Source organism: Trichosurus vulpecula, chromosome 1 (genome assembly GCF_011100635.1).
Source record: "Trichosurus vulpecula isolate mTriVul1 chromosome 1, mTriVul1.pri, whole genome shotgun sequence".
In the NCBI taxonomy this organism is placed as follows: domain Eukaryota; kingdom Metazoa; phylum Chordata; class Mammalia; order Diprotodontia; family Phalangeridae; genus Trichosurus; species Trichosurus vulpecula.
Window position 1 is genome coordinate 320,677,318 of NC_050573.1, and position 12,875 is coordinate 320,690,192.

General features: G+C 37.0%; 1 non-coding gene across 1 annotated transcript; it reads right to left on the minus strand.

Annotated features, from left to right (window-relative positions):
- Nucleotides 1-9,582: 9,582 nt before the first annotated feature.
- LOC118835039 lies at nucleotides 9,583-9,685 on the minus strand. The gene has a single exon (XR_005009402.1). It is a non-coding gene; the product is annotated as a U6 spliceosomal RNA (small nuclear RNA).
- Between the last annotated feature and the right edge of the window lie 3,190 nt (nucleotides 9,686-12,875).

A 12,875-nucleotide genomic window follows, 5' to 3' on the forward strand; every position in this document is an offset into this window, starting at 1 on the left:
TATATATATATATATATATATATATATATATATATAATATTTAAAGAAGCTCTTTATGTGGTGGCAAAAAAATTGGAAATTGTGGGGATATCCATTGTTGAGCTTTATTCTCTGCCCACCTAGGGCCAAAAACTGTTGTGGTTTCATGATGTGTTGTTGTGGAACTTTCTCAAAGAATTCACAGTCAGACCCCCTCTAATCCAGGTATAGGCATTTATTGAGACTGACACTTCTCATGGAGCAGGCTAAATTCCAAGAGGAAACAGCAACTTCAGAGAAAGCAAGATGGATGTTTATAGGGTAAAGATGCTGATTACACAATCAAAATTTACAAAGAATATAGGAATGTGATTAATATTAAAAAGGCAGGAGGAATTTGTTAAGGGATTAAGTAATAGAGGAGGGGTCCTAGCCTCAGTGGAACTGTGCAGGCACTATTGTAGGGTGGGTCCCTTCTACAATTTGGTGGTCAAGCATTCTGGGCATGCTGCCCTCCAAATGGCTAGCTATTGTGGTCCTGTCTGGTCAAGATAGATAGTTAGGTATGGTCCTGTCTTGGGCTAGATGGATGATGTGATTGTGATTGAATATACCAGTTTTACTGTGAAAGGCTGGGGAGGGGGGCAGCGCAGTAGCTAGTTAGAGGCAGTGACTGGGTTCCCATCACATAGACACATGTTTCTGTGGGAACTAAGAATTCAGGGACACACCTGTTGTTGTAGTGAGCAGTGAGGCATAAATTAGGACACTGACAGGGAAGAGAGGTAGGTACAATGGGCCTGTAATGAAGTTAGAATATTGTGGCTGGAGGCAGCTATATTAGCACTCCATCATTCATTAATTGGTGAGTGGCTGAACCAGATGTGGTTTATGAATGTAATGGAATTCTATTGTTCTATAAGAAGTGATGAGCAGGTAGATTTCGGAAAAAAAAATAGAAAAGCTTACATGAACTGATGCTTAGTGAAGTGAGTAGAACCAGCAGAACATTGTACATAGTAATAACAACATCATGTGATGATCAATCATGATAAATTTAGCTCTTCCTAGCAATACAATGCTCCAAGACAATTTCAAAAGACTCACGATGGAAAATACTATCCATATCCAGAGAGTGAACTCTGGAGTTTGAATTCAGATCAAAGCATACTATTTTTCCTTTTTTGTTGTTTTTTTTCTTTCTTGTGGTTTTTCCTTTTTGTTCTGATTCTTCTTTCAGAACATGAACAACGTGGAAATACCCAAATAGCTCTGGAGGAGAAAGTGAGGCTGGTGACTTTGCACAGCTCTCCCTCGCTCAAGTCCAATTCAATTGCAAGTCATGTCATCATCTCCCTAATGTCATGGCACTATTCAAAAACGAAGGACAAACCACATACACAACACACACAGTGTGGAAAAATGTTTAACATGATTGTACGTGTATAACCGGTATCAGGTTGCTTGCTGTCTTGGGGAAGGAAGGGAGAATAATTTGAACTTAAAATCTTAAAAAAATGAATATTGAAAACTACCTTTACATGTAATTGGGAAAAAAACAGTACTATTTAGTGGGCAAAAAATACCTTTATGTTGGGGAAGTTTGAAGGCAAAAGGAAAAGGGAATGGCAGAGTTTGAAATGGAAACAATAAATATGAATTTGCCCAGAATTTCAGAGATGGTGTAGGATAGAAGGGCCTGGCATGCTATGGTCCATGTGGTCACAAAGAATCAGACACAACTGAAGAAATGAAGAACAACAACAATAACTTCTGATAATTAGTTCTCTAAAAATGATAACTGGCTTAACAATTTTATTTTTGTTGTTGTTTTTGTTGTTGCTATCAAGACAAAGTCTAATTTTTCTTTTTGGTTAGAACATGAAATCTCGTAGTGATTAGTAGAAACAACACTGTATTTGGGGTCAAAAAACCAGATGTCAAATCTCAGCTATACTACTGAGTAAAAGTAAATTTATGTTTCCACATATGGAAGATAAGGCTATTGTATTAATTGATGTATATGGTCACCTTTTGTTTTAATACCATGACTCCCCCATTTGCAGACTGTGCACTGGGGATGCTTTAAATTTTCATTTGTAAGCACAAAGACACTTGATATCTGCTACACAAAACTACTAGTTTCAGGTTGTTTCTAGTTTTAACATTAGTTGAAAACTAAATTAGTTTTCATGACTTCTTGAATATTTAAAATACATTCTTACTTGTACTTTTCATTAATATAATAACTTCTCAAAGGTTAAAAATACTGGAAAGTACAGATATAAATCGGTTTTTCCTTAAGTTGATGAATAAGCATTTACCTAAAACCATCAGCAAGCATTATTTGTAATGGGGATAAGGTAAAGATTCTTAGTAAGATTAGGCATGGAACAAAAATGCCAATTATCTCCAATATTATGAAATATTGAATTGGAAATCCTAGAAATAGCAATAAGAGAAGGAAATTGAATGGAATCAAATTATAGAATGTAGTAATAAACTATCTCTTTTTGAAGATGATATGATTTTATACTTCTAAAGGCCCAAAGGTAACTAAAAAAGTTATTTGAAACAATGATTTTAGCAGAGTAGCAGGACATAAAGCAAATGCACACAAATCAGCAGCATTCCTATATATCACAACCAAAACCCTTCAAGAAGAGATAGCAAGAGAAACCCCATATAAAATAACTCTAGACAGTATAAAAGACCTTGGAGTACAACTGGATAATTTTAATTACATTTAATTAAAGTTTTTATACAAATATAACCAAGATCAAAAGGAAAGCATAATTTATTTTGGTGGAGGGAGAGCAACAAATGTTTGAGGGTATATGGAAAAAATAAGGCACGAATTCACTTTTGGTAGAACCGGAAAATGATCCAACCATTATGGAGAGCAATCTGGAATCCCCAAAGAGTTATTACACTGTTTATACCATTTAACCCAACAAAACCACTACTCGGCCTATTTCCAAAGATAAGTAGGTAAAAACAAAAAGAAACTACATTTTCTAAAATATTTATAACAGATCTCTTTTGTGATGGTAAAGAGCTGGAAATTATGGGGCTGCCTCTCAACTGAGAGAATGTCTGAAAAAGTTGTGTTACATGATAATGTGATCATAATGGAATGCTACTATGCTATCAGATATTATGATCTCATTGATTTTAGGGGGAGAAAAAGCCAAACATGGACAGACTTGCAAAGAATAACAAAGACTGAAACAAGCAGAACCAAGAGAACATTCTACAGGGTGTTCCTAAAGTCTGGACACATAGGCAATTTACGCCAATGTGAAGTTATTGCATCAAATTCATGTGAATCTTGCAAAGCGCATCAACCTTTCTATCACAAATGATGGAAATCATATTGAAGATTTTATTTGTTAATATTCCAATTAAATAAAAATTTCATTCATTTCTTGAAAATATACATTTTTGCCTATGTGTCCAGACTTTAGAAACAACCTGTATATAATAACAGCATATTACTTTAAGAACAGCTTTGAGTGACTACATAATTTTGACTGTTATAAGTACCCATTAACTAGAAACAACTCTGTGTGTGTGTGTGTGTGTGGGGGGCTTATGCATACGTACATTGGCATGCAAAGGGAGAAGAGAGAAGAAATATAGATGTTAAATTTATTATATATTGAAAAAGAAGAGCAATTGTACATGATATATTCATAGTTTCATGTGCAATCATCTTTTTAATGTTTTACTGTTATGAAAGTGCTTGTTTTTTCATTAATTAAAATATTTTTTTAAAAAAGAGGAAACTTTGGGAGTTTTTAGACCATGTCTCCAGGATCACATCCTTATCCCTAATTAGTGTGGCTCCACCAACACTGAGTAATTGAGAGGAACTAAAGGTATTTGGCTCACAAATAACTCTCAGGGCATCAAAAAAGTGCTTTTTACTATCACTATTAGCATAAAACTGAATTTCACTTGCCTTATTACCGAGCCAAAAGTCCTGCATCTCTCTATTCTTCATTTGCACTTTTGATGGAGTTAAACACTGCCTTTTTAGAGTATAAACTATGGAGCTCCAAATGTTGTACAATTTTCATTTTTCATTTAGCAGGTTTTGAATTTCCCTATAATTTTTGTCAAACCAATCTTTTTGTTTGTGAGTCCAGACAAAAAAATGCAGTGCAGTACATCAAACCTCTGAAAGCTTCCCACTTATTTTCTATTCCGCTATTGATGACCTTGTTTTGTCTTAGCTTTCCCTCTAAGTTAACAACAAACTGTTCATGCATAGAGAAGAGCTCTAATCTGTTGATGTTGAGCCTCCTGACAGTCATCTTGCCTTGTGGATTTTGCTTTTGTTGAATGTGAATGTTTAGCTTGCGTAGGATATGTCTATGATTGGTTTAACAATCTGTACCACACATCGCCTTTGTCACTCTCACATCCTGCCTGCCTCTTCTCCTTACAACGGCATAGTCTATCACATGTCAATGTTTGCTGCAGGGGTGTATCCAAGAAGTTTTACTGTGTTAAGGTAAATGAAGGATAGTATTGATGATGAGAAGGTCATGAGACACACAACTTCAGTAGTAAGTGACAGTTGTTGTTGCTATTTCTGACTCCATTCCTCCTGATGACTCCCTGCCATGTCTGTGCATACTCTGACATTAAAATCATCCAGAATTATAAGGTTGTCCACTTTTGAAACACTGCACATGAGGGTCTCCATGTCTTCATAAATTTTTTCTTTGGCCTCATCAAGGTTCATCATTGTGTACTGAATATGTATTAATGATGGAGGTCTGGTGGTTTCCTGCAAGTGAAAATTGCATTTTCATGAGCCTGCTGTTCGCTCATTTCCGGAGATATATAATCTTGTGGACTAGACTAGTTTTGATCATGAAATCTATGCCAGCTTCATGGCATTTCCCTTCACTTTGACCACTCCAAGGAAGTACATGTATCCTGCTCTGACATCAGTAAACTGGCATTCTTTTGCTAGCCTTGTCTCACTCAGGACGGCTAATTGGATATGATACCTGATGAGATCTCTCACAACAAGAGCTATTCATTTTTCAGGTCTAGTGGATTTCTTATTATCCATAACTATACACACATTACATGTATCAAGGGTGAGTGGAGTCATCTTCACAGATTTCATACACTTTTTTTAGTTTCTGCTACAGGATAAGATCCCCACTTGCCTGGATAAGAAGGCTAGGTTTATATGAAGCAAACAACTTGGGGGTGATTTTCTAACCCCTTACTCACGCACAGAGATGAGCAGTGTTGTTCTTTAAAAAAGACTGCTCCAAGATGGCAGCTGGAAAGCAAGGACCAGCGTGAGCTCCCTGCCGAGTCCCTCCAAAAACCTATAAAAAATGGCTCTGAACCAATTCTAGAATGGCAGAACCCACAAAACAGCAGAGGGAAGCAGGGATCCAGCCCAGGACAGCCCGGATGGTCTCTGGGTGAGGTCTATCCCACACGGAGCTGGGAGCTGGGAGCTGGGAGCCGGGAACGGAGTGGAGCAGAGCCCAGCCTGAGCGGCGTGGACCAACCAGACCAGGAGCTGGGCGGAGGGGGCCCTAGCGCCCAGAATCAGTGAGCTGCGGCAGTTTCCAGGCTTCTCAACCCACAAACACCAAAGACTGCAGAGAAGGTTAGTGGGAAAAGCTGGGGGAGTGTCCTGGGGGCAGTGGAGGTGGGGCAGCTACAGCTGCTGCTGCTTCTGGCCCCAGGCCCACCTGGTGGGAGAAATTAAGTGGCGGATCAGAGCAGGAGTGCACAGCCTGTTGAAGATCTAAGCCCAGTCTGGGTTGGGGGTTCCTGGGGAAGGAGTAGTGCTGGTGTGACAGAGCTGGCACCTCCCCCCCCCCCCAAATGTGGAACATAGAACTCATTAGTCTACAAACAGTCATACCCCACTGAAAAACTCAAGGGTCAAGTTAGTTAGTTGGGAATATGGCCAGGCAGTGAAAACACACCCAGATTCAGTCTCAGACTTTGGATTCTTTCTTTGGTGACAAAGAAGACCAAAACATACAGCCTAAAGAAGTCAATAAAGTGCAAGAGCCTACACCAAAAGCCACTAAGAAAAACATGAACTGGTCCCAGGCCATGGAAGAGCTCAAAAAGGATTTGGAAAAGCAAGTTAGAGAAGTAGAGGAAAAATTGGGAAGAGAAATTAGAAGGATGTGAGAAAACCATGAAAAACAAGTCAATGACTTGCTAAAGGAGACCCAAAAAATAATGAAGAAAATAACACCTAAAAAAATAGACTAACCCAAATGGCAAAAGAGCTCCAAAAAGCCAATGAGGAGAAGAATGCCTTGAAAGGCAGGATTAGCCAAAAGGAAAAGGAGGTCCAAAAGAATGCTGAAGAAAATACTACTTTAAAAATTAGATTGGAGCAAGTGGAAGCTAGTGACTTGATGAGAAATAAAGATATTATAAAACAGAACCAAAGGAATGAAAAAATGGAAGACAATGTGAAATATCTCATTGGAAAAACCATTGACCTAGAAAATAGATCCAGGAGAGATACTTTAAAAATTATTGGACTACCTGAAAGCCATGATCAAAAAAAGAGCCTAGATATCATCTTTCAAGAAATTATCAAGGACAACTGCCCTGATATTCTAGAGCCACAGGGCAAAATAGAAATTGAAAGAATCCATCAATTGCCTCCTCAAAAAGATCCCAAAAGGAAATCTCCTAGGAATATTGTAGCCAAATTGCAGAGCTCCCAGATCAAGGAGTAAATACTGCAAGCAGCCAGAAAGAAACAATTTGAGTACTGTGGAAACACAATCAGAATAACCAAAGATCTGGCAGCTTCTACCTTCAGAGTTCGAAGGGCTTGGAATACGATATTCCGGAGGTCAATGGAGCTAGGATTAAAACCTAGAATCACCTACCCAGCAAAACTGAGTATCATGCCCCAAGGCAAAATATGGATTTTCAATAAAATAGAGGACTTTCAAGCTTTCTCAGTGAAAAGACCAGAACTGAATAGAAAATTTGACTTTCAAACACAACAATCAAGAGAAGCATGAAAAGGTAATCAAGAAACAGAAATTGCAAGGGACTTACTAAAGTTGAACTGTTTTGTTTACATTCCTACATGGAAAGATGATGAGTATGATTCATGAGACCTCAGTATTAGGGTAGCTGAAGGGAATATGCATATATATATATGTTTATGTATATATATATATATATGTGAATGTGTATGTATGTATATATCTAGGTGTATATGTATATATGTATATATATAAAAGAGACAGAGAGAGCAGACACAGGGTGAGTTGAAGATGAAGGGAAGATATCTAAAAGAAATAAAATCAAATTAAGGGATGAGAGAGCAACATACTGAGAGAGGGAGATAGCGAGAGATAGAATGGCGTGGATTATCTCGCATAAAAGTGGCAAGAGGAAGCAGTTCTGTGGGAAGAGGGGAGAGGGCAGGTGAGGGGGGGAATGAGTGAACCTTGCTCTCATCAGATTTGGCCTGAGGATGGAATACCATACATACTCAGTTGGGTATCATACCCCACAGGAAAGAAGAGGGAGGAAGATAAAAGAAATAAAAGGGGCGGGGATGATGGAGGGGAGGGCAGATGGGGGTGGAGGTAATGAAAAATAAACACTTTGGAAAGGGGACAGGGTCAAGTGAGAAAATTCAATAAATCGGGATGGGTTGGGAAGGAGCAAAATATAGTTAGTCTTTCACAACTTGAGTATTGTGGAAGGGTTATACATAATGATACACATGTGGCCTATGTTGAATTGCTTGACTTCTTAGGGAGGGTGGGTGGGAAGGGAAGAGGGGAGAGAATTTGGAACTCAAAGTTTTAAAAACAGATGTTCAAAAAAAAGTTTTTTCATGCAACTAGAAAATAAGATACACAGGCAATGGGGTGTAGAAATTTATCTTGCCCTACAAGAAAGGAAGGGAAAGGGGGATGAGAGGGGAGTGGGGTGATAGAGGGGAGGGCTGACTAGGGAAAAGGGCAACCAGAATATATGCCATCTTGGAGTGGGGGGGAGTGTAGAAATGGGGAGAAAATTTGTAATTCAAACTCTTGTGAAAATCAATGCTGAAAACTAAATATGTTAAATAAATATATTTAAATTAAAAAAAAAATAAAAAATAAAAAAGGCAGCTCCAACACCTAGAGATTGTCAAATACCACTGCTGCTTATTAAATCTAGTGAGAAGATGACCCTGTGGCCTGGGCTGCCTGCGTGCATGGTTGTAACTACAGCTCCCATTATATCCATACCTGCTGCTTCATAACTTAACTCTTCTTGTAGGACTTTGAGGGAAGTACAAATGGTAAAATTGTGTGGGTAATGTGTTTTGACTAGAGCGTAAATTGCATTTAAGTGAGGCAATATTGCATGAAATCATGTGCCTTACTTTTTCTTCCAGAATCATCAAAGTCCAGGGCCAAAACAAAAGTCAGGATGATTGTTAATAGCCTGGGATGCAGTGGATGGCCTTAACATCTCTGATGTCTGACTAAGCTTTAAGTGCTCCACAATGCCTACTTTAGTTGCATGGCCATTGGAGCAAACTGTTCTAATTCACCCATTCCACAGGGAGATATTTCACATGCTCAGGGTATATATCTCTCTAATTCATTGACAGGTTGAATGATAAATCATTATATCCATACATATACACACACACACACACACACACACACACACACATATATATATATATATATATATATATATATATATATATACACATATATATGTAATCCTCCATATTACAGTCTAGGCCATGCACATCTTTGGACTCTCCTGCTTGGAGATATGATGGGCCCAGCAAAGAAAGACTAACCTCCAGACTCTCCTGTTTGGAGATATAATAAGCCTTGAGACAAACCTCCGGACTCTCCCACTTGAAGACATGATAAGCCTTGAACAAAGGATAATTAACATTCCTGAGGTTAAACATTTGAGAAATTGCCATTCTGGGGAGCCTAGCCAGAACCCAAGAATGATATCTGATGAGACCGCTTTGTGAGGATTGGCTCCCCTCCCAATGGGAACATCTGGAGTAGTTGGCAGTAAGCCTTCTTTGTTCAAGGCCCTATTTAAGTCTCCATGTGGGTGAGTCATGTTGGAATCTCACCCATGGAGAGGACGCGATGCCTGGGACTTTTGCATTCGGGACCCTGATAAGATGTATTCTGGGATTCTACAGCTTTGAAGTAAATCAGGTGTTGGAGTTCCCCCAATTGGTGAGGCATTTATGTTGTTATTGTCTGTGTCTTTGTCATCGTTGCTGTGTGATTGGGAATTGTTTATTGTTGTTGCCAATTCAATATAGCATTCCCCACTTTTTAATAAAAGCATCATTCCATTGGGAGTGTGTCTTATTACAGGTGCGAATCCTAACATAACTAAGCTTAATTGCACACAGGTCTTTGCTGAAAAGGTTTACTGGGGTGTGGCTGCTACACATGCTATAAAGCCTCCTATAGCTACAGATGAGAGCTAAGTTAATGATGTGGACAGTAAAATGGAAGATAGCCTTTTAAAAGGGTAGGCAGCCCTTATACCAGAGCTATTAGTCTTACCTGAACACTCGTACATCTCCAAAATATGGAACGCTCAACAAATTTGTGTGTCCTCCTTGCACTGGGGCCATGCTAATCTTCTTCGTATCATTCTAATTTTAGGGTATGTGCAGCTAAAGCAAGCTAGTTTTTATTATGATTTATTAGTAGTAGTATTTATGATTAATTTATGATATTTAACATTTATGTCATTTAATATTTGCATTATTTATATCTATATCATATTATTTGGGGCAATTAGATTGTTCAGTATAGAGAATGCTGGGCATGGAGTCAGGAAGACTCAACTTCTTTACTTCAGATCTGACTGGCCTCATACACTTACCAGATGTGTGACCCTAGGCAAGTCACTTAACCCTATTTACGTAAGTTATCTCATCTGTGAAATGGGCTGAAGAGGAAAATAGCAAATCACTCTAGGATCTTTTCCAAGAAAAGCCCAAGTGCAGTCACAAAAAGTTGGACACAAATGAAAAACAACTGAAGAACAAAAAATTATATTATTTAATATTGCTATCATTATTTATTATTATGCAGGCCACAACACATTTCCAAAGAATATGTTTCATACTGGAATTATAGGGGTTTATCATATTTAGCATTTATAAGGATAAGAACAGGGACTAGTACTGTGATTTTATTATTTTAAAGATGCTTCCTGTACTCATGTTAATCAACTCAATTTATAATCTTGGAGGATTGCCTAACCAGGGGTGGGGAACTTGAAGCCTTCAAGGACACATGTGGCCCTCTTGGTCCTCAAGTGCAGCCATTTGATTGAATCCAAACTTCACAGAATGAAACCCCTTAATAAAAGTATTTGTTCTGTAAAACTTGGACTCAGTCAAAAGGCTACACCCACAGACATAGAAGGCCATATGTGGCCTTGAGGGTGCACATTCCCCGTCCCTTTGATAGCTTTAGGGACTGGCTCAGAAACTCATAGCTGGTATGTGTTGGAGGAAGGACTTGGAGCTCTTGTGGGTTAGAGGCCTTTTTTCTGTCTAAGACACTATGCTGATTATACAGAATTTGTGTGTGTGTACCACATGTATACAAATATATACATACACTTATTCATAAATACACATTGTACACACCAATCTTAATGATTTGAGAAGTGAGTAACTTGGGATTTTTTACTTTTTTTAACCTTGGCACTGATACTTTCTTCAGTTTTTTTAAAAATGGTTCATTTCTTCTACTGTCAGTGGGGTAACAGAATCTTGCTATCTTTTTGGGATTCAGTCTATTGTTTAATTCTAACATATAAGATGAATCTACTTTATTCCCTTGGCCCACATAGTTCAGAAGGTTCTGAAGAATTTTCAAGACCATTCTTATGACCACGTGCTTTTTTATGTATATTTTCTACAAACCTTGAGAAATTGAGATCTTAAAACTGTGAAGTAGTTTGTCCTGACAGAATGATATACTTTGAAAATTAATATGCAGTTTCTTCTTTAATAATAGAAATACACATTCATTAAGTGTATAAAATTAGCATACATATTGATTGTATTGGGACAAAGTTAACTCAAGGACAAAAAAAGAACATCGTTGTTTCCCAAATTGAAAATTAACTCAATCAGATTCCTATTTTGTACTAGAGAAAAGTCAATATTAAAAAAACCAAATTAAATAAATATAAATAAAATAGATACAAATACAATATTCACTTTTCAGAAAATGCAAAAAAAGTGTGTGTGTATATACATGTGTACATACATGCATGCATACATATCTATATATCTATATCTATATATATTATATGTATGTATAAGCACTTCTTTGGTTTCCCATGGAAAGAATGTATAGAGCAGTATTATTTTTTCAAATTTCTTTCTTTCTATTGTTGTTTAGCTAGCCTTACAAAGGTACTACTTTTTTTATACACAAGCTGCATAAAAATCATTATAGAGCACTTGGGTACTGTATCTTCATGAATGAATAGCTTAATTTAATATGGAAAGTTCAGAGAGAGGCAGGGTTTAAAGTAGCTTACTGTGCATTTAGTTTTATAAAGTTTACTTTTGGTAATTTCATAATGATCTTATATAGGTTTCTTGGGCCTAGTTCATTTTAATATTGTTTTAATTCTTACTATAGGCTGGCTCTAAAATTATCAATTCATATAATATCTTTTCATGTTATCTCAGAGTTAGACTTATGGTTAGAAATAGTCAATAGTTAGACTTGCGGTTAGAAAGTGAGATATTCCCCTTTAAAGAACAGAATGCTATTGAGTCATCAAAATTTCTACTGCCACCTTTGTGAGAGCATTACTCCAGTCTTTCTCATTTTTTCCTGTAAACTCACTTGGGGCTGTTTCTATTTTCAGGCATGGGAACAATATTTTGTCTTCTGTATGTCTTCTGTATGTACTCCAGTAAGCAGCCTGTGAACATGTTATACATTTTAAGCAACGATAACAGGTAAAATGTAATACTTTGGGGAAATACTCATTTTTAAATACAGTTCACAATGACTGCACATGAGAGAAAAACCCCAAGCCCTGCAGACAACCCATTAGCTGTATTTGTTCTTCTTGAGGCTTTTGACAATTAAAGTGTTTTTAAAAACAAGTACATTTTAAATTACATTCATAATATTGCTATAAAAAAGTAGAAATGTTGAAACAGAAGGTAACAAAGCAAAAACAGTTTTTTTTATTATGGAATAGTGACTGTATGGCTGCTGTATCCTAAATAATCCTCTTGGGAATGAATCCTTGATATGTCTAGCTTTTTATCCCAGAGTTACCACCTCATTACAGTCTCCAGGACTAGATACTGTTCACTTTAAATGGACTTCTCTTATACCAGTTCTGGCTATAATATAAAACAATAGAATAGTCTGCTTTTCAAAAAAAGTTCCCTTCAATAGAATTTCATCAAACCTTCAATAATTTAATATCAAAACCATTATACAATATGGGCTGGGGAAAATGCCAGCAACTTGGTTTCTTGTCTCTGAGGAGAGGTTCCATTCTATTTAGAGAACTAGTCATAAACCAATAAAATATGGTCTATGGGTTTCATGTCATTTCTTAAAATATAAAATAATAAATAATGAAAATAGCACTACTGGTATTTCTTTACTATAGCTTAAAACTGTAGATACCAGGCTTGTATGAAGCTTAAAACTGAACATCCACTAAGCTAGGAGTGAAACTCGCATAGTCAAAGACTAGCAGAGGACAGAAAACCTAAAAAGAAGAAAAGGCTTATATTTGGTATTTATTTCTGAGCTTTAAGTAAATGTGAGCATACTTACAAGGCTATTATAAATAATGAAATATAAAATTTGGAT